This window comes from Castor canadensis, chromosome 2 (genome assembly GCF_047511655.1).
Source record: "Castor canadensis chromosome 2, mCasCan1.hap1v2, whole genome shotgun sequence".
Taxonomy (NCBI): domain Eukaryota; kingdom Metazoa; phylum Chordata; class Mammalia; order Rodentia; family Castoridae; genus Castor; species Castor canadensis.
Window position 1 is genome coordinate 135881154 of NC_133387.1, and position 21210 is coordinate 135902363.

The following is a 21210-nucleotide window of genomic DNA, read 5'->3' on the forward strand; positions in this document are numbered from 1 at the left end:
TTGTAATTTTTTCATTTTGGCTATTGGGTAGTAAGAATTTTTCTATGTTCTAGATAGATGATTTGCAAATACTTTCTCATACTTTGCAGGCCACTTTTCCCTTTTTAAAATCTCTTTCGGTGCACAAAAAGTCTTTAATTTTGATAAAGTCTAGTTTATCTATTTTTCCTTTTGCTTATTATGTTTTTTTTTAACCAAAAACCTTACTTTTAAGCATTGTTGTTAGTATTGACTCAATAACTAGCATTGCTTTCTTGAATTTTAGCAGCAACTTGTTTAACCCACATGAAAACAGTAGGTGTTTTTGTTCCAGCTTAATAGAGAGATTTATCCTGGATAACTAAGCCTCTCACCATTGTCATCTTGATTCCCAAGTCATTTTCCTTTTTTTGGGTGGCTTACTCTTCATTCTCTTATAATCATTTTAGTGTCATATTTAAGAATCTATTGCAAATTCAAGGTCATAAGACTTTAAGCTTCTCTTTAAAACTTTTGTAATTTTAGTGCTCACAGTTTAGAGTTTTATAGTTAGGTTATTGATCCATTTTGAATTAATTTTTGTATGAAATGAGGGCCCAGCTTCATTCTTTTACGTGTGGGTATCTAATCATTCCAGTAGTTTTATTTGGTAGGGAATGTGAAATGAAGTTCCCTCCTTTGAGGGGACTTTGCTGAGAGTAGAACAGAACCCCTTGTAGCTGGGCAAACTGGGTTCTTATGTAGGTTGTTGGCTTCACAGCCATTCTATATTTCTCAACATGGAGATGAAAGCACATATTGGTCCTGCTGTGGGGTGCTAAACAATCCTTTCCTGTGGCCTTTAGCAGCCCAGAGTGTCAGACCTGGTTTCCTTCAACCTTAGATAAATTCAGAGGCCAGGGATGGTGGCTCACAATTTCAAAACCTATTACTTAGCTATAAATGGATTGTTAGTGGGGAAATGAAGCCACTAACATGTAAACTTTCTGCTCTCTGGTTGATGAAGGGACAGACTGAGATAGCAGATACTTAAAAGCACAGGTGAATGCTTTATTTGTATGGCCATCAAGTTCTTATATAAAGAAATGTTCTGGTATGGTCTAGGAACTGCACATAGACCACATGTCCCTCTATTACTGCCAGCCACAAGCCAATAAGGGCGAGGAGGGGAACATCTTGTGGAGAGAACATACTAGGAATTTAGGGATCAGGGTTCTACATCTGTCATTATCACCACGTAGAGTGTGTTTATTGTGTTGATCTTCTTATTTATCTCTTCATCTATAGTAAATGATTTTGGCAGGCTTTAAAAGCCACACTAGCTGCTTTTACTTTCCAAGTGTTCTCAACTGTCCTTAGGCAATCTAAGTGCTGCCCACTGATCCTTTCCCACACTCACAGAAACCTGCTTTAAAAAGGGGAATCATACACCTTTCTCTTTTCTTCCTATCACTGACTGTATCAAACAAAGCATGCTTCAGGTTAAAGATTATAGGAAGGAGAGGACTGGCATAGAATGAATTGGGATGAAGTTAGTTAGATTGTGGGATTGACTAAGAAGTATTCCCATTTCCCTGCCTTGAGGCAATTTTGCCCAGGGCTTGCCTGAGACCATAATCCTCCTCCTACCTATGCCACCCACATACCTGGATCACAGGCTCCTGCCAACACTGCCAGCTTATTAGTTGAGATGGGACTTCTCTACCTTTTGGCCAAGCTGACCTTGAACTGAGATCCTCCCAATCTCTGCTTCCTGAGTAGGTTGGATTACATGGATGAACCACTGTATCTGGCTTGATTTTCTTTAGAACTAGGAAAGTTATGAAAATGGCTTTATTGCTTTCAAAATTTGAAACTTTTCTGGTGCTGGGATGACCAAATAAGAACAATTTAGGGGACTGGTTCAAAATATAAATTCCAAGTGTCTACTCTCTGAGGTTTAGATTGGAACCTGGGCACCTGTGCGGTTTAAAAAAAATCTTTGCACTAAAATTCAAATATACAGCCAGGCTTAGAAATCTCTAAATTGTGAAGTTTACTTCCTGAATCCTGCAAGATTATTATTATTTTTTTTTCCACGTAATGGAATTTTATTCAGCCATAAAGGGGAATGAAATACTAATACACAGTAGGAGTGAAACTTGGAAACATCATGCTAAAGTGAAATAAGCCAGATTAAAAATGCCACATATCGGATGAGTCCAGTTAAATGAAATGTAAGAAATAGGCAAATATATGGAAACAGAATATGTTGGTGATTGCCAGAGGTAATGGGAAATAATTGAGGTAGTTTTTACTGACTCCTAAGGGGCACAGGTTTTCTTTTTTTTTTTTTTTTTCCATTTTTCTTTTATTATTCATATGTGCATACAAGGCTTGGTTCATTTCTCCCCCCTGCCCCCACCCCCTCCCTTACCACCCACTCCACCCCCTCCCGCTCCCCCCCTCAATACCCAGCAGAAACTATTTTGCCCTTATCTCTAATTTTGTTGTAGAGAGAGTATAAGCCATAATAGGAAGGAACAAGGGGTTTTGCTGGTTGAGATAAGGATAGCTATACAGGGCATTGACTCACATTGATTTCCTGTGCGTGGGTGTTACCTTCTAGGTTAATTCTTTTTGATCTAACCTTTTCTCTAGTTCCTGGTCCCCTTTTCCTATTGGCCTCAGTTGCTTTAAGGTATCTGCTTTAGTTTCTCTGCATTAAGGGCAACAAATGCTAGCTAGTTTTTTAGGTGTCTTACCTATCCTCACCCCTCCCTTGTGTGCTCTCGCTTTTATCATGTGCTCATAGTCCAATCCCCTTGTTGTGTTTGCCCTCGATCTAATGTCCACATATGAGGGAGAACATACGATTTTTGGTCTTTTGAGCCAGGCTAACCTCACTCAGAATGATGTTCTCCAATTCCATCCATTTACCAGCGAATGATAACATTTCGTTCTTCTTCATGGCTGCATAAAATTCCATTGTGTATAGATACCACATTTTCTTAATCCATTCGTCAGTGCTGGGGCATCTTGGCTGTTTCCATAACTTGGCTATTGTGAATAGTGCCGCAATAAACATGGATGTATCCTGCAAGATTATTGAAACCTATTTAAATGAACAATATTTATCCACATCACTTGCTAATTATGTTCTTTGTGTATATCTTTTTCTTTCTTTTTTTTTTTGCAGTACGGGGGCTTGAACTCAGGGTCTGTGCTTTTAGCCACTGCACCAGCTCCCCCACCCCTTCAGATAGGGTCTCATGAACTATTTGCCCAGGCTGGCTTGGAACCAGGATCCTCCTGATCTCTGCCTCCTGAGCAGCTAGGATTACTGAGCCACTGGTGCCTGACTTTTCTTTTTTGAGTTGAAGATAGTTATTCTTCTTTATCTTCATAAGCTTAGTAACATCCTGTAGGTATTAAAAAGCTATCAGAAAATTAAACCAGAAATGGTGCACATTTGTTCTGCTCATAAGAAAGCACAGTAGAATAGTCAGGTTTTATGGAGTGTGTTCACTTGTTTGTATTTACTATCTTGATAGGACTTCTTCCTCTTCCTTTTTCTTTTTAACACTTTTCATTTGCTACTCGACATTGTATTTCTTGTTGTATAAAATTGCATGACAGTATAAGGATCCAGAAGAAAATCATCTTGTTGTGATTGGACTGACTAGTTGGTTATCTCAGCCAAGGAGGATTAGGAAAGTCACATGTCTGGACCCTCAGTCCTAAACTCTTTCCACTATACTGGCAATCCTGTTTTTCTTCCACCCTGAGAATAACAGAAAGTTTTCTTTTGTCTTCTGCTCAAAAACACAGCTCTGTTTGCTGCTCCCTTACTTCTTATGGAGATGGTCCCTTTGAGCCCTCAGGGCCTAGCATCACAGAATGGCTGCAGTTGCAGAGATAAAGGCAATGAAACACATACCATCAAGGCTTTCTCTAAGCTCCCAGTAAACGGATTTACATGCAGCAGCTATGAAACAAACTGAAACAGTAATTGACCACTGTGACCACCTCTGATTATTCAAGGTGCTATAATCTCAAGGGGCCTCACTCATCTCTTTGCTGGAGTCTTAGCTGACTGCAGAATAATTACAGGGAATTCAAGTTAAGACTTAGAAAGATTTGTCACTGGCCGATGGGTACCAGTGGCTTAATAAAACTCAACACACTTATAATTAGTTTAAGCTGGCTACAAGTAACCTTGTGTTAAAAAGCAAATTATTAAAACATCTATTACCAAATAAAAAAAGTTTAAAAAAATATTATGGATTCCAAGCACAGGAATGTGTGGTGAACTTGAAAAGCTTGATGCTAATTAGGTGCTTCACTGATTTAAAATGAATTGGTGTTATTAATAAAGACTCAAATGATCCACCCTGCCAGCCCAACCTTTTACCACCTCGCATTTCATTAGAAATGAACTTTTCAATTAAGATCTGTCTTCCCACAGTTACCAAATTGAGTTTTCCGGATTTATAATTCAGTCATAGAGAGTTAAGGAACTTAAATGCTGAAGGTGGGAGTAGGGGTAGTGGGTCATACCCTGTTTGCCATGACAATTTGCTAGTGTCTAACACAAATATTTCAACTTTTTTTCAGAGTAATGTGGTCCCTTGTCTAGGTCCTCGACATTGAATAATTTATTCAATAAAATGGTTTAATTTAAGAGAAAGTGAATGAAGATGTTTACACTTGGTGGCAGCTCTCTGAAATAATATTTGCAGCCAAAAATTGAAATGAATCTGTCATTATTTTATAAGAAGAGAACAAAATAGGTAGGAATCAAAATGTTTGAAGATGTATTATTATACTGTACTTAGATAATCCTGTGAAAAGCTTTTCCATGCAAATGAGAAAATATTCAATTTGAAATTCTTCCTAGAAACTTGATTGATTTGCAAATGTTTGACATTTTAATAATTTCATAAGTAAATAAAGGTATAATTTAAGGCATGATTCAGCATTTCTCAAAAAAAAAAAAAAGAATCAGGACTGTATTTGTTTTGAGATGGTGAGTCTTTCACAGTGGTATAATTATTTTGGAGGCTCTTTTTTACACTTGCTGTCTCCTTTCTTTATCTTCGATTAACCTCTTTCCAGGTTACTCACAGTTGTAAAGAAATACAGCAGCAGAGCTGGACATTTTCATAGATTTATGTAACTGCCTCCCACTTCTTGGCCAATATCAGCTGGAAAAACTCTGTATTTATTTATTTATTTATGATGGTGTGATTTATTTGTACATCTTCCCTTTCAATTTTCTTACATGTGTTTTTCCTTTCACTAATAATTTTTTCACAAGAGCTCTGTTTTTAGGAAATGATAACAGGCACAGTTCCTGGTAAGTTCTTTAAGGGCAGGGTTTTGTCTGTCTTGTTTGTCTGTCTTGTCTGTGTCTCCATTGCTGTGAGCAGCAGATGGCACACCACGACTGCATGGTGATTGATTCTTCTCACTTCAGCAGGTTGGTCTTATAACTGGCCAGTCCCTAGACTCTGTCTCCTTAGCTCTCATATACTCACACTGTCCTCCCAATGAAGCCGCTTCCCTCTGTCTAACCAAATCCCACCCATCTAACTATATGTGAGCTCCATGTCTTCCATATTGTTTACTGGGTGACAGTTATCAACATTGTCTTGGTGTTTGCCCTCATGGAGGTCTAGGTCTTATGCTTGATGCTTGTAGGTGTGTTTATCGTTCAAGGACCCTATACTCAAGAGAGGACTGATGTGACGTCCAGTAGCTGCTCAGTCCTGATCCACAGTCCTTTTTTCTAACTACTACAGTAGTGAAGCTTGCTTGGCTTTGGTCTCTGCATTCATTTTGGTCATGATTTCTTGGAGACAGTTAGGTTAAAATATGGAGACATTTCTCTCCTTATAATGCCCAAGCTGCCTCTCATCTTTCTGGAAAGGTCAGCAGCCTCTACAGAGACGCTGGTTCTTATTGTTTGGATCTTTTCTGGTGTCCTGAAGTCCTGGCCCCTGACTGGTTACCTCTCTGCTTCTAGTTGCCTTTCCTTCACTCTTCTCAACCATATATATATTTCATTTTTTTAAAGGGACATTTTAGTTTGGTCTATAAGCCTCCTATACTTGAGAACGATGAAAAAATGATTTTATAATTTGTACTTTTCACTGTCAGACTGACCTTCCCTTCACTTAGTTCAAATTACTGAGCTTTTATCGTATTGAGCTATTCTTTCACCCTTAAATTTCAAAAATGCCTTTTTCTGTCAAATCTTACTTGGGAGGGTTAACAGGAGGATGTGACTATACATAGACTGTTGACGCCAAACAGGATCCTTGAAATAGATGACCTTGGTGTAGACTCTGAGACAATTATCAAAAAGGAAGAATTGACGGAAACCAACTACTTCTGAGAAGATAGCACAGGGTCACAATCAAAGGAAGGGCAGAAGAACTCGAATAGACAAGCCGATCAAAGACAAAAGCTTATCAAAAGATCTATATTTGTCAAGAAAACCATTGGGGCACATGTTATTTATTTGGTAATAATTCTGTGGGTGTGTATTGAGCAGCTATTACATTATTTGCACTCTTCTAGGCACTGGTGATATAGAGAAATCGAAGAGGGTCACTGATCTGCTCATAGTTTGTGGTGGGGTGGAATTCAGGGTAGAAGACATGAAATGCACTGTTTTGAGGGAGAAAATTTGGTAAATTTAGTTTTGAATCCATTGTATTCAAGGTAGTTGTGTATGGTATTGACCAGCAGGGGATGATTTCTCCAATACAGATGTTTAAATTGATGTTGCAAGGCCAGCTCTTAGGGATCTCGAAGAAGGGATGAGCCCTTGAATTGTAAGAAGAGCTCACAGAGCATTTGATTGGCACTGCATTAATTATTCCACCATTCTCTGTGATGTCTTCTCTTCAGTAATGCTCATGGGAGGAGATGGGAGAGTCTGAGCACATGTGAGCCCTTGGCAGAAATCCCAAAGGCGATAGCTCCTTTTTGTAATTCAGGTTATGAAGGCAATTAAAATGTTTCACGGATTAGTTCCTGTCTTTCTATACCACTTCGTAGATTGACATCTAAAATGGCCTCCAACCCAGGAGCCCTGTTCTAGTTATCTAAAATGAAAGAAAGGGAAATGCTTGCATTTTTTAGAGTAAAACTGTTGAGGAAAATATATTTGTTACTTCAGTAAATTTAAAACAGTAACTTTTTCCTTGTTGTTAAAACACAAAATCCTTACAGAAAACTCAGAGAATATGGATAAGGAAAATGCAATAAAAATCACCCTGCCAAATAACAGATAGTGACACATTGGCTATCTGATCTTTTCTTTCCTATGAACATATAAATGCTCATTTCATAATAGTGGGCTTATATGATGTGCTTCTGTTTTTTAGTAGTGTGTTTTATTTCATCACCTCACATTGCTTTTAATATTCTAGTGAATTTGTGGTTCCAAAGCACAAGAATAACTTTTAAAAAAATCTCTCTCATTTATCTATTTATTTGCCTTGCTTTAAAGGGGAAATCTGGGTGGTGCACCTCTGCTATATATTACCATTCACAGTCCCCTTAGCGCCACTGTTCCATGTATTTTTGGGACAGTGCAGGATACCAGTGGGATTCTCTCACTGGTGATGGATGTCATTGGCATCCATTGTCCCTCTCCTGCACTGTTAATTCTGGATTCTTCTCACCTTCAGGGACCATGTCTACTAGGCTCACTAGTGACTGAAACCAGAACCCAGACTGTGGGGGATATGAGCCTTAGAAACGTTGGTCTTCTCAGGATGTTGAAAATGTTTGGAAACTAGAGAGAGAAGATGGTCGTACCACAATGTGAATGTATTGAATGCCATTGAATTATACAGGTCAAAATACTTAATTCTATGTCATTTAAATTTCATATCAATAAATAAAATCCATGTGACCTAAGTGAAACCCGAGTGTATAAGTCTACTAGGTTTTTCAACTTACTGAATGTTAGATGTGATTAGAAGTCCCTTTTACTTAGAAATGAGAACCCGAGAGCCATGGCCTCTGGTGAGAACTGGACTGGGAAAGAAGGCAGAGTAAAGGAACTAGAGTGTTCAGGCAGCAGCTTATAGTTTTATGGGGCTGGTAGAAGTATTTCTTCTCTTCCTTATAGAGCATAAAGCTGTGGGCACAGTAAACACAAATTTCCTAAGTGGGTCAGTGGGAGTGATGGCAAGTGGAGTGATTTCTACATTAATGTGTTCTTTCTACTTGGAGCACAGAGATCCATGTAGTGCTTGATTCAATGTCTATACTGCATTTTGAAAGATGGATTTCATTCTCTGAGATAACAGAGAATTGCTTTTCTTTCTTTCTTTCTTTCCTTCCTTCCTTCCTTCATTCCTTTCTTCCCTCCCTTCCTCCCTCCCTCTCTTTCTTACTTTTGGTGTTGGTGGGATTTGAACTCAGGGCTTCATGCTTGCTAGGCAGGTGCTGTACCACTTTTTCCTGATTAAGTCTTTAGATTCATAACCATAGGGCAGCTATATTATACTGTATGAATTTGCTCTAGCAGGTGCCACACATGACACAGTGGCTGGTTAAAGTTGGTATAATGTTTAGTCAAGTTGATGGTAGTCCACATTGAGGGACAGAAAATTCTGGAGGCCAAATCCAGTCTGCTGCTTTTTTTTTAATATATAAATAAAGTTTTATTAGGACATATAGTCATGGCCATTTATTTATATATTGTCTGTGGCCACTTTCACACTAAAATAGGAGTTGAATTACACTGACAGAATTACACTGACCCACAAAACCTAAAATACTTATTATCTGGCCTTTTACAGACAAAATTTGCCGCCCCTGGTTTACATCCATCCTCCAGAATCCATATTTTCTGTGGGGGTAGTGGAGAATTGAATGGAATACCTTGGGACTTTGCCAAGGTATTAAATTTTGTATCTTGGGAGACTACCCTCAAGTTGATGACTGCTTTTCTAAGTTTACGTTCCATTCAGTCACCTTGATTAAGCACTATCATAATAAGTACTACTCTGGTACATGCTGGTATGAAATAGAACATGTGGCTAAATTTGAAACTCTTCTGGCAGATAGTCCCTTTCCTTCCTTATCAGGTCCAGTGCATTCTCAGCTGGGTTAGGCTGTGATTTAACCCTAGTTATAGGCCTAGTGGTCAGAGGGGAGGTGGAGTAGGTTCTACTGTGTTGCTGAGGAGAAGTCTTTGCGTTGTCTTCAGAGATGGGTTGGAAGGGTGAGTACTAGCACTTACTAGGGAGGTGTAGGACCCATAGATTCCCAGCTTTCTGGTTCTGACTGAAAAAAATCAGAGTGGCTTGACTCCCTGTTACCCAGCACCTGCAGTTTTTTCCCCAGCAGACTTGAGCACTAGCCAGGGTCCAACATTCCCAGATACTGATAAAGAGTTTTGATTGTTACCCAGAAAGATACTGCTCCTAGATCTGAGCTAAAGTTCCTTAAACCCTCATATTAACTCCGTGCTCTGATTGCCTTGCTGTGAACATACCTAGGTAGAATATCTCTTCTCACTGTACTTCATGTGGGTAAAGTGCAACATCCTGTAAGCAGGCTTCCCTAATAAACGCTTTGGACCAAGCACCCTGGCATTTATATTTAGTGCTCCTTCTTTCCTTCCCTCCCTTCCCAATAGGTTTTTCCCAAATAAGGCCCTGACTTTGGTATAACAGACTGCCTTTATTAGGCACTCAATTTTCTTTGAAGTTCAGTCACTTTGACTATTACATCCTGATTTTTGTTTTTTCTCTGACCTTGTACTATAGAAGATAAGGTTTTAGCTATGTTACCAAAAGTGTCCTCTGGCATTTATACTTGGTTTCCAGTTTCTTATTAATTTTCCTTAGCATCTAGTTTATTTCTAAGGAGCATTAGTATACTTTGGCGATAATCACCTCATCTCATTTACCCTGTAGTTATTACATTGCCTGTTATACTAATAAGCACATCATATTAATATTATAATTACCTTTGTTGATTGGTCCCATGGTTTATGATTTTTTCAAGGACAAGGCCATATCATATTCAGTTTTGTATAAATGTTTTTGAATAAATGCATGAGATATTTTGTGGACAGGTGTTTTTTGAAGGTCTTTTATATTTTGTCATGGATTACTACCTCTATTTCCTATGAATGGGAGTAGCTTAAAATATATTTTGAAAACATTAATGGTTTCAAAATTCTTTCATTGTTCTCAAATCAAACTAGATATAAAACTACAGCATTATTATCATTTACTAGGCTCCATGATGATGAATGCTGGTTTTAACCTGGCTAAGAGTTGGTCTTTGAACATGTTCTAAGACATGCAATAAAGCTTTTTAATATAAAAACTAAAATAGGTTTTGAGATTCTGATGCTTCATTGTTTCTCTGGAACATGATTTTAAATAATAATAATAATAATTAATATTCAGAAAGTGCCTACTACATGTAAATCCTTTAATTGTATCCACATGTTTAATCCTTGTAATAACCCTATGAGGAGGTTACTATTGCCATTTCCATTTTTACATTAGGAAACTGAAGCACAGTGATTATAATTTTCCCAAGTTCACAATGCATGTTTTTTTTGAGGTATTGGGGATTGAACCCAGGACCTAAAGCACACTGAGTAAATACTCTACCTCTTGAGCCATGTCCCCAGCCACACACTACAACTCTTAAATGGACTTTTAACTCACTTTAGCTCCAGAGCTATATTATATCAATAATCATATTTAAAAATTATCCAAAACTTAAGAAATAAGTATTGTTTTTAAAAAACTTAGAGTCTACTAAGAAATACTTATCCACTCACAGTTTTCAGAAATTCTACGTTGTAGATTGTTTTTGTGGTTGTTAACAGTGGAGCATCCAGACTGGAAACAAATGTCATACTATGAAGAACAGATACCTGTGTGGTTCTTGTTCTCATTGTGGGTGGGGTCCTATTGAGGTATGCTTTCAGCTGAAGGCACATCCCCTGGATGGTTTATTTCTTGACTTAAAGACTGAAAGTAGCATGCATCACTCAGGAGGATAATAAGCCAGATTCCTTTCTTTCCTTTCATTAATGTCCAACCCACCCTGGGTGCCTCTAGGCTTCTTCTACCAGTTCTTTAACATGACCACACATACCACTTGATCATCAGGCTGATCGGTGTCTTGCTGACAGGCATCCAAGGATGGTAATTAGGACTTTTAATGCATGGCCATTATTTAACAGGACGGACCTAGCTATAACATATCATAAACACAGCCCTGACAGAAGCCTGAAATTGGTTCTGCTTGATTGTCTTTACATAGTTGTGTGACTCATAGCTTAATTTCTTCCTGATATTTTTCCCATAAAAGTTCTGTAACCTATAATTTTTGTAAAAGTTATATCTAATTCCTGATGTTAAAAACTTTTCTGGTAACTAATCACATTTATAGGACATCTCAATTCTGGGACCACACTTATACTTACTGCTCATTTTAAAAAACAAGTATGACAGGCTGTTTTTATCAGTATCAAATATATTGAACACCTATTATGTGACAAATACATAAATTTCATCCTGTCTACCTCCTCTTTTTTTTTTCTTCCAGACATCATGCCTTTATTCTGTAAGAATCTCTATTGGAAGACTCTCCTTGATTATACTGTGGTCAGATGTAATGATTTTGATTTAGATGTCAGCGCAGTAATAGTGCTGAACACATTTCCAATTCTTTTGTTTTTTTGCAGCATGTGGTAGAGTCTCAGCACATGCTCCAGTCAGTTGCTCCTGGTTCTTCGCTGCCTCTGTGTGTCTCTGTGAGGTTTACACACATCCTAAACATGGGTAACTTGCACTGAGTGCCATCATAGACAGCCGTGCTCCAACCACCATCCTTCCCTGTCCAAATCCATTCTGTAATTCAATGTTTCACACCATTTTGGAGAAGATAAACTCCCTGAAGATGAAGTTCATCTATTCTTATGTACCTCAGAACCCAGAATATGTCTGACATGTGACAAGGGGTCCCTAATTGTTTTTTGAATCAAATATGAATGGCAACTCCATGAAACTATACTATTTACTTTTTCTCTCTTTTTTCGTAAGGAGTCTTGGTTCTTATCATTATTTATCTCTATTTTTTTTTCTGATTATAAGAACAACATATATTACTTAGAGATATTTTGGAAAACACAATAAATTAGAAAGTAAATTAAGAACAATAACACACATTAGCACAGTCTGTTTATTTTTAGAAATTCTTCCCATCTTTAAGTTTCTCTGTCAGACTATTTAATTGTTTCTTGGTGTTTTCTTTTTATTATTAGCATATTATAGTTGTACAAGGGGTACATTGTGACATTTACCTAAGTGATTACAATATACCTGAATTAGAATTATTCCCTCCATCTTTCTCCTTTATACTCCCTTCTTCAATAAGTTCATTGTTTCTCTGTGTTTTCTTAAAGCTTGTTGTTTCCTTCAACAACAGCTATTTTAAAATTCTCCATGTGACTTCTATCCTGCACTGGTCACTGTCACATTAGTTTCTGGTACCTTATGTTGTCTGTTAGGTTAGTCATAGTCTCCTGAAAACTCTTGATGCTTTGTATGTGATGTGACTGGGTATTGAAGGATTAAGTATTTATTCCAGTCTTTATGGTTTGGCTTTGTTTTTGTCTGTCTTTCCCAAAGTTCTAAGCAAGGTGCTGATTTCCTCTGAGCCTGTAGTTGTTTCCATTATTTTAGTATTAGATGATGCCTTATGCCCCAGATTTGCCAGTTTACTATATCATCAGCACTAGAGGGCAATCCAAGCTGAGGTTTGCCTCATGCCCACATTCTGTGTATTTATTGTTCAGAATGAACCAGAGGAGAATCTAGAAAGGGCAATCTGTTCTCAAAGCTTTCTCCTTGAGACCAGGGTAGGCCCAAATGCTTCATTCATAGTCACCTGCCTGTGGTAAGGTACTGTAGGATTCTGCCAGTTTCCAGGTAGAATCACTGTGGAGGGAATAGCCCCAGACTTCTATATCTTTCCTGTGTCCACTAATACTGCAAGGCTGTATTGCAGCCTGAGCCTACAGCCTGTCAAGACCAGCACATCACTGGGGTAGGACAAGGCTTACACTACTATGGAATTCTTATGTTGAGGTGGCCTCATGGCTCAAGACTGCTGCAACCAGTCACAGGTGATGCTGGTTGAGGTAGAAATTACCATGGAAGAAGTGTCCCATGTAGGTGGCCTTAGCTGTTGCATGGTTGACTATGTCCTTGCCTCTACCATGGTTCTGATGGTTCCTGCCTATGCTCTAAGACTGGTTCTTTAGTCTCTCCATCACTTCTTTTTGAATTGACCCCTTAGTACTTATGAAACGCTTGTCTTTGGGCCTCAAAATATTCTTTTTTTGAAGTCAACTTTGTTAGGCATTAGGATAACCACTGTAGCTTTCTTGTTAGTTTTTGCATGGTACATTTTCCTATTCACTTATTCATAATAATATAGATAATTACCTATTATCTATATTAACTATTTAACTTATCTATATCTTTATATTTAAAGTAGATTTCTTAAGATCTATCCTCTTAGCAAATTTCAAGTGTGAAGTACAGTATTACTAACTATAATCACATTACTGTACATTAGAACTCCATAAGTTATTCATTTTACATAACTGAAATTTTGAAGGTATTATGTGTTTTCAAAATACACAAACACACACAGGAAAAAGATAACTGTGATGTGTATGTTAATTGGGTTGTGGTAATTATTTCACAGTGTGTACATATATATATATATAAACATAAGTTGTATATCTTAAATATGTACAATTTTTATTTGCACTCAAGTAAAATCATATCTCAATAAAGCTGAACTAAAAGAGATTTCTTCTTAGTCTACCACGGCTGAAAGCAGGATGTTACTCCTTCTCACTTTTATGAACTATTTTGATCCTTCTTATAAATTTCCTTTCTGTTTAATTAGCTAGAGCTCATTTCTAATCTTGAAAATTTCAAGCAACAGATCCTCAGGGAAAGTGAGAGAATCCATGCTTGCTAGATGGAACAAACGGTGACAAAAGTCCTGTGTACTAAGGGAATGATCATCTGTCAGCTTAGGGCATGAAGTGCAGTAACAATCTCTTGTGATCACCTAGAATGGAGAACTCATTGAATACAAATTTTAGAGAAATGACTAAAAACTATGAAGGTGATAATTTAAAATACTGCTGGGTGATCTGACATAGCCAGATGTCCTGGAAAAGGAGTTGGTGAATAAATACCATACATTCTTCTTTTCCACTTTCTCTGTAACTGTTATGATAGCACTCCCTATTAAACTGATTTGTTGTATTTTGAATATTTTTTTGCTTGTGTTATGGGCATAATGAATTTGATGTTGTAGAGACTCTGGGTTCTGTTAACTTCTTTTGATGTGTCCTGTTTTTTTCATTCTAGTGCACAATTAACTTGGTTGGATATGAGCTTTAATTTCTTCCAGTTCCAAACTCGCTTCAGATCTTCCACCTTTAACTGAGGTACTTTCAGTCTACCCTGTGCATACATAGTTCATGATGTGGACAGACAGAATTTGGGTATCCCCTTTCTGGCTCTTTCCTTCCAAAATTTCCTTTTTTCAATGATTGCCATTACCCTGGAGCCAGTATTCTGATTTCCTAGAGCAGAGAAATCATGGATATTTTTTCCTTTTTCTTGAAGTACTTATTCCATATAATGCCCTCCCTTGTTCATGGGAGTCTCACTAGATCTACTTTTCTTCACCCTCTTATGCCCCAATGTAGCTGCTTCTTCTGTTATGTCCATTTTTCAGAGTAGCTGTCTGTGGAGGGCTTATTTTGGTAGGATTTTGACTATTACTGGAAGTTTGATCTTGATTATAAAATATGTTTCTTTTTTCTCATCACATTTCTGGAATGTCTTCCATCCCACACACTATTAACAGTAGAATATACCCTTGAAAATGCTCTTAGGCTTGCTGTAAAATCTGTGTTCCTTAATGTTACACTTTGAGAGGGGCTTTAAAGATTGTTTAGCTGAATCTCTTCACTGCATAGAAGAGAAAACCAGGCCTTTAGGGGGCAAATAATTCAGCCTCAATCAGAGGTGGTGCTGGTGGGGAAGGTGAGCGAGGAGGGTCTGAGAGAGGTACCTGATATGCCAAGAAAAGATACATCTTCTGAAGAGTGAAGTGTAATTTGTGAAACTTGTTGGGAGGAATCTTTGCCCTTGGTGCCTCTCTTCAGCTGTGATAAGGGTATTATAGATGCAGAAGCTTGAAATGAGGAAGAGAAAGGATGTCTTTGGAAATCTTGTCTGAAACTGCCATAAATTTTAGAAACATCCAGTTGGAAAACACATCAAACATGTCCTTTCTGTGACGGGTTGTCACATTTCATCACCATGGCTGGGTTTCTATTTCAGTCTCAGTCTCCTAAAGCAGCTGTGTTTGTGCTGAAGTGAGATTCAGAACATGAGACAGAGCAAGCACTACATGTGTTGCCTCAAGTTAGAAGCCTTTACCAAAAGGTGAATTGGTCTTCTCAGTCTTCCTTGGCTTGTCTGTTTAAATAAGAATAGACACCATTCTTCCCAACTCCTTCTTCCCCATCTCTCTTTTCTCTTCCACTTCATCAAAAGATGTGACAGAATTTGAAAATGGTGTGCTCAAACTAGTCTCTTGCTAGTTGTCATTCTTTATGCCAAAGCTAAATCTAGACACTTTATTTATTCAGACACCTTGGTGGATTGGATAGTTAAAACATAACATATATGTTTTCTGGATTATTTTAGTTATTGTTTATATTTCAGAATCATAATAGTACCTTAAGAAAACAAGAGAACAGAAGAAGCCAAGCTACGAAAGAAATTCCAAGGTAGAGTGGGGAGTAAATGTGATAATACAAGTACCTAGAAGTAGAAGGGAAGAATTTTAAGGTATAAAATAGTGACAGAAGTACCTAGACCTGATAGTTTGTGGGAGATAGTGCCTTGAAATAGAAAAAAGTTGTGGATTTTGAAAAGGTGGCTTTATTTAAGTTTGGCAATATTATATTTGAAGTTACTTCTGCCTGTGGGGGGTGAGGCACTGTTCACTTGAAGGACCACAAATTGAAACGAACAAACAAGTGATCCATTTGTTCACAAAATGGACCACAAATTCAAACAAAAACAATGAAACAAATCCTTTCAGTTCTTTAGTTAGTGAGTAGAGTGTGTTGATTCATAGACTGGCCAGGATGCATTTTCTCACACATAATCACAACAGAGCCTTTGAAATCTCTTCCTGCTCAGAGGATGAAGGTTTGCTTAATTACATGGGTGGGAATTCTCTGGTTGAGCATTTCATTGAATGCAGCATATTAGAAGGCATTTACAGTGGGGGTTAGCACCTGGTGGGAGCATCTATGTATAGTAGTATGCATGAATGGTTGAGTGAATATATAACTCACTGTCAGCCTGTAATAACATCTAGTGACTGCTCTCCTGGGGTGAGTTCATGCAAGTAACCCCACAGGTTAAGACTTTTATGTGGAGGTCAGGAAGTCAGAAAGTAGCAATTGAACACAAAATGGTTTTCTCTGAAATCAGTTATTAAAAATAAGCTGTTGCCATCACTAACTTTCTCACTTTAAATGGAACTGACACTATGACCAAATAATTGGTAGTAATTGCAAGCCTGGTGTCAGATTTAATAAACCACTGAAGCTGCAAATCCTTTAAAGACATAGCTAGTTCATCTCTGTTACAAGATAGGACTTTCATATCCTTTAGCACTTGATTACAGTTGCTGTTTTTTTTCTTCAATATAATGTTTCCTGCTTTTTAATAAAAGAGCTGTCATTTCTAATAAAAATTGAAAAAAATTACCCAGGGAAATAACAGAATTGATGGGTATCACAGGCTAACATAGACTGAATAAGCACACGTCTTCAAAAACTTGAAATTGAATCTTGACCTTAAGCTGGATCTTGTGTTGGGATTGTAACTCACTATGTGAAGTGGGAAGAGGAGTTGGGGGAGAGTCTCAGTTTCTGAGATTCTGTAGGCTGCTCCCCTTGTCTACAGGAGGTTGTGCCCTTAAAATGAGTGGCGGACTCTTGATCTTGGCTGACTTTTTATTTGTGGGGAAAATAGAAACACACTCATTTTTTCCCCCCTGATCCACATGGTGAAGTAAATTTGCAGTTATCTATACCATCCCTCATTAAAATCCATGTCCTTTGTTGTGTGACTTCATGGTCCTGCCCAATAAAGTGGGGAGAGCCTATTTCCCTACTCTGCTGGATTGGCCACACAACTTGCTTTGGGCCATGGGATATAGATAGGAGTGGCAGTATACTAGTTTGGGGCCAGGGCCTCACAAGGCCACCATGTGTTTCAACTTACACTCTTTTACTAATGACATTATACATGAGGAAAGATTCCCATGATGCCTCTGTTTCAAGGAGGATGAGAGGTACATAGAACAAATCAGGACCTGACCTGCAGTCTGTGACCAGAAAAATAAATGCTCGCTGTTTTAAACCCTTCTATTTTTAGGGAGGTTGGCATGCAGCATGACTGTGGTAATAGTTGACTAGTTAGATGACTAGCAAGATATGGAGTGACCTAAGTGTGGCCAACCAACTATTTCTGACTGAGTCCTTGAAACTTGAAGGAAAGGTAAATGATGGCAAGTTAGCTAACTATTATTCTTGAAGCCTGTGAGTGACACTCTTCAGGGAGTGTCTGGGGTGGCAAAACCCTACAGAGCCATGGTTGAAGGCTAGAACAACATTGATGGTGGTGGGTCCTGAGTGGATTGTTCTCATAGCACTTCACTATCATTGTCTACCTGTCTTATATGGTGGGTATTCTAAGATTTTGCAAGTCACTTAATATCTTTGGGGGTTGATTCTCTTTTTTTTTTTTTGCCTAAGTTTTGCCAATGATTTATTGTCTATTTGCAGCAAAGAGCCTTGACCAGAACACTGTGAATGAGAAGAAACCTGTTTCTCCCATGATTTTACCCTTTTGCATGGCACAAGCACATGTAACATAGTCCTAAACTATCTCACGCCATCCTCTTAACAGCCCCACACATGGAATAGTAGGATGGTTCAGAACTTCCATCTTACACCATGGAATTTGCTCTCTGTCTGCAAATTACTGTCATCTGCAATATTGGGAAAGTTGTTCAGCTTTTCCTGCCTTAGTTTCCTCATATTAAACTGCACCAACAGTTTGTGTGCAGTTGAAAGGCACTTAATACCCATTCCATGACAAATTTTCAGTAAGTATCAGTGAAAGAGTGGTAGAGATGATGATCATGTCACTATGAATCTGTGAGATAGTAGTTACCTGTGGTGCTTGTCCTAACTCACATGGATGTAAATGGCAGAGCTAAGGTCTCCCCTGTTCACTCAGCTCTCCATCAGTTCAGTGTTCTGTGAGTTCATATCAGGTAGTGGTTCTGAACTGTTTGACCTGCATTGACCAAATGTCTGAAACACTCTAATGGCCACGTCCACATTTGGAAAATGCGTAACACTTTTTTATTAGCACAAACAGCACAAAGGAGTTTCACTGTGATACTTGATTCCATACATGTAATGTATTTTGATCAAACTCACCCCATCTATATTAATCATTCTTTACCCCTCTCCCTCATCTCTCTCCTTTTTAACAGTTTTTATTGGGTTTTATTATGCTATTTTCATAATATATACAATGCACTTTGATCACATTCACCCCCACCACCCACTTCTTTCTCCCTCCCACTCCCACTGGTTTGTCCCCCAAAGAGACCCCTTTCATAATCATGCCAGATTATGTTGTAGGTCTAGAGTCCACATATGAGCAAATTGTGTTGTTTGTCTTTCTGAGCTTGGCTTATCTTGCTTTACATTTTCCTGCAAATGACATAATTTCATTCTTCTTTATTGCCAAATATTATTTCATTCTATATATGTACTTGAAAATGCTTGTTTTGTGCTGAGGTTCAAACCTAGGTCTCTTCTGATAACATACAAAGCTCACAACTCATCTTTTTTTTTTTTTAACTAACATTTTATTTAGATCCTTGCATTCCTCAACCTTGTGGTCTCATTGAGACTTTCTGCAGATAAATCTACTGCTTCTGAGGCTTAGGGTGGGGAGAAGACTGAGGATGATTGTTAAGTAACATAGTCAGTACTACAGGGAAGTGTTTGGATGGTGGTAGTGGAAGGTATGTCCTGAGCAAAGATTTTGGAAGATGCAGCTCTGGAGCTAGGAAGAAGCAGAGGGAAGGCCTATAGGGGACATAAGTATTCTGGGGTGGAAGAGTCCAGAAAAACCTTCATTGCTTCATCATTTTATCTAAGATGTGTCCTGGTGACAGTTCAGGGATACTACTGATACCAAGATAATCATGGTAGGTTTGAATCTCAACCCCAAACTCTGGTGTGTGAAAACCACTTATTTTAATATCCTATATTTCAGAGTCACTTTTCCTCTGTCAGATAATTAATATTCATTCATTCTGAGGATTCCTCTTCCTACACTACTGCTTGGCTCTGCTTCTAGGGTCAAGATCCCAGGTATTATTCCTAAGTGCCAACTTAGATCCCACTGCTCATTTGGGACCCAGTTCCCTCTTTCCATATCTCAGGGAAGGCTTCTCTTTCCTGTCTCTGTTACCTCATGTCTCTGCTACATCTCCTCAGGACTCTTGCTCTGCTGTTTATCTTCCTCTGAAAGCCCATGGAATTATCCAGGTCTAATTTATTTATTATTATTATGATTTAATAATTCATTTCAAATGATACAGAGTGTAAATTTACGGAGTACAATGTGATGTCCTAAATATATATGTTATGTAATGATCAAATCAGGGTAACTAGCATATTCATCATTTCAAACACATCATTTCTTTGTGGTGAAATATTTAAAATCCTTTCTTCTAGCTCTTTTGACATGCATAACTAATTTGATTTTTTAAGTTCATGCCTTCCCTGGAGCAATGAGCAGAGCAGGAAGTTCTGTTACTTGCTTGAATAAAGGGAAGAAGAAATATGGGAAATTCTCCCCTCTGATTAATATTTCTCCATATTTTCTAGCCACATGAGTACAACTGAGTGTGTCCTTCTGCACAATAAGGAGAATCAACTCATCCACTGCCAGTCAGTTCCTAGACAAGTCAAGCTGCCATTCTGTAACTCAGTTTCCTCATTTGCAAAGAGTGTTTCTGTCAACATCCCAAGCCCAAGGCACTGTTAGGAGAATGAATGGATTAAGAGGTATAAAAGCGTTTGGAGAAAGATTAAAATAAAACCCCAATGACAGCAGTTATTTAGAATTAGCAAATGAAAGCCTCAGGACTCAGATGAATGCTGGAATATTTTGCTTTGGCTTGTAGCAACATTTTGATGTTGAATTTGTGGAAAAATATAATTGCTGAGGAGAGGATGAGGGGAGTGAAGAATGCAAACAAAACTTCATGCAAAAAGATAATAATGATATTTCTCATCTCAAAATCATTTCCAAACTGCCTGCTCTTCTCCCATCAGGCGATTGGTGGGCAATGAGACTGCTTACTTGCAGTTAAAGCGGTTACAGTGTTGACAATTAAACGTACACGCAGAACAGAAAAGTGGAGCAGTTCCGTTTTATCACCAGTGTTAGCTATTTTCTCCACAGGGCACAAAGAGCATGTGAGCTCTGTGCTCTGCATGATTTGCATGTGAAATATGTGCTCTTTGCCTGCTAGAAGTGCCTTGGCGGGGTCAGGAGCTTGCATTGGGCCACAGTGGGTCTGCTGGTCCCTGAAGAGTCACTCACAGTTGACCATTGTGGGTCTGGCCTCATTCTTCTCTTCCTCATTCCTTGATTTGCTAAAGAAATTACTAACATGGAAAAGTCCTTCATCACAGCTATTACCTTTGGGCTGAGGGAGTTCTCTACATTCACAATCATTGCATTTGGAATTGTCTCAACCAGTAAGAAACCACAGCTCTTCAGCTTAGAGACTAATATAGCAACAACAAAGGGAAAGCATAGCCCTTGCTTTTGATGCCTGGTTTCTACCCCTAAGTTTATCTGTGCTCACCAACACCTATGAGAGACAGTAGCCTGTAGGCTGAGCATCTGTTTCTCTTTTGATCTGCCTTTAAAGATTGCTTGGGTACTGCTCAAACTTGCTTTACCAACTGGGAAATGTGTGTGTGTGTGTGTTTGTGTGAATAACCCCTGAGGGTTTGGGTATGGTGGCACATGC

The 21210-nt window shown here is 38.3% G+C and overlaps 1 long non-coding RNA gene across 1 annotated transcript in view; it reads left to right on the forward strand.

Annotated features, from left to right (window-relative positions):
• Positions 1 to 21210, forward strand: part of LOC141420799 (uncharacterized) — a 110572-nt gene that overhangs the window by 14311 nt on the left and 75051 nt on the right. The gene's annotated exons all lie outside the window — the stretch shown is intronic.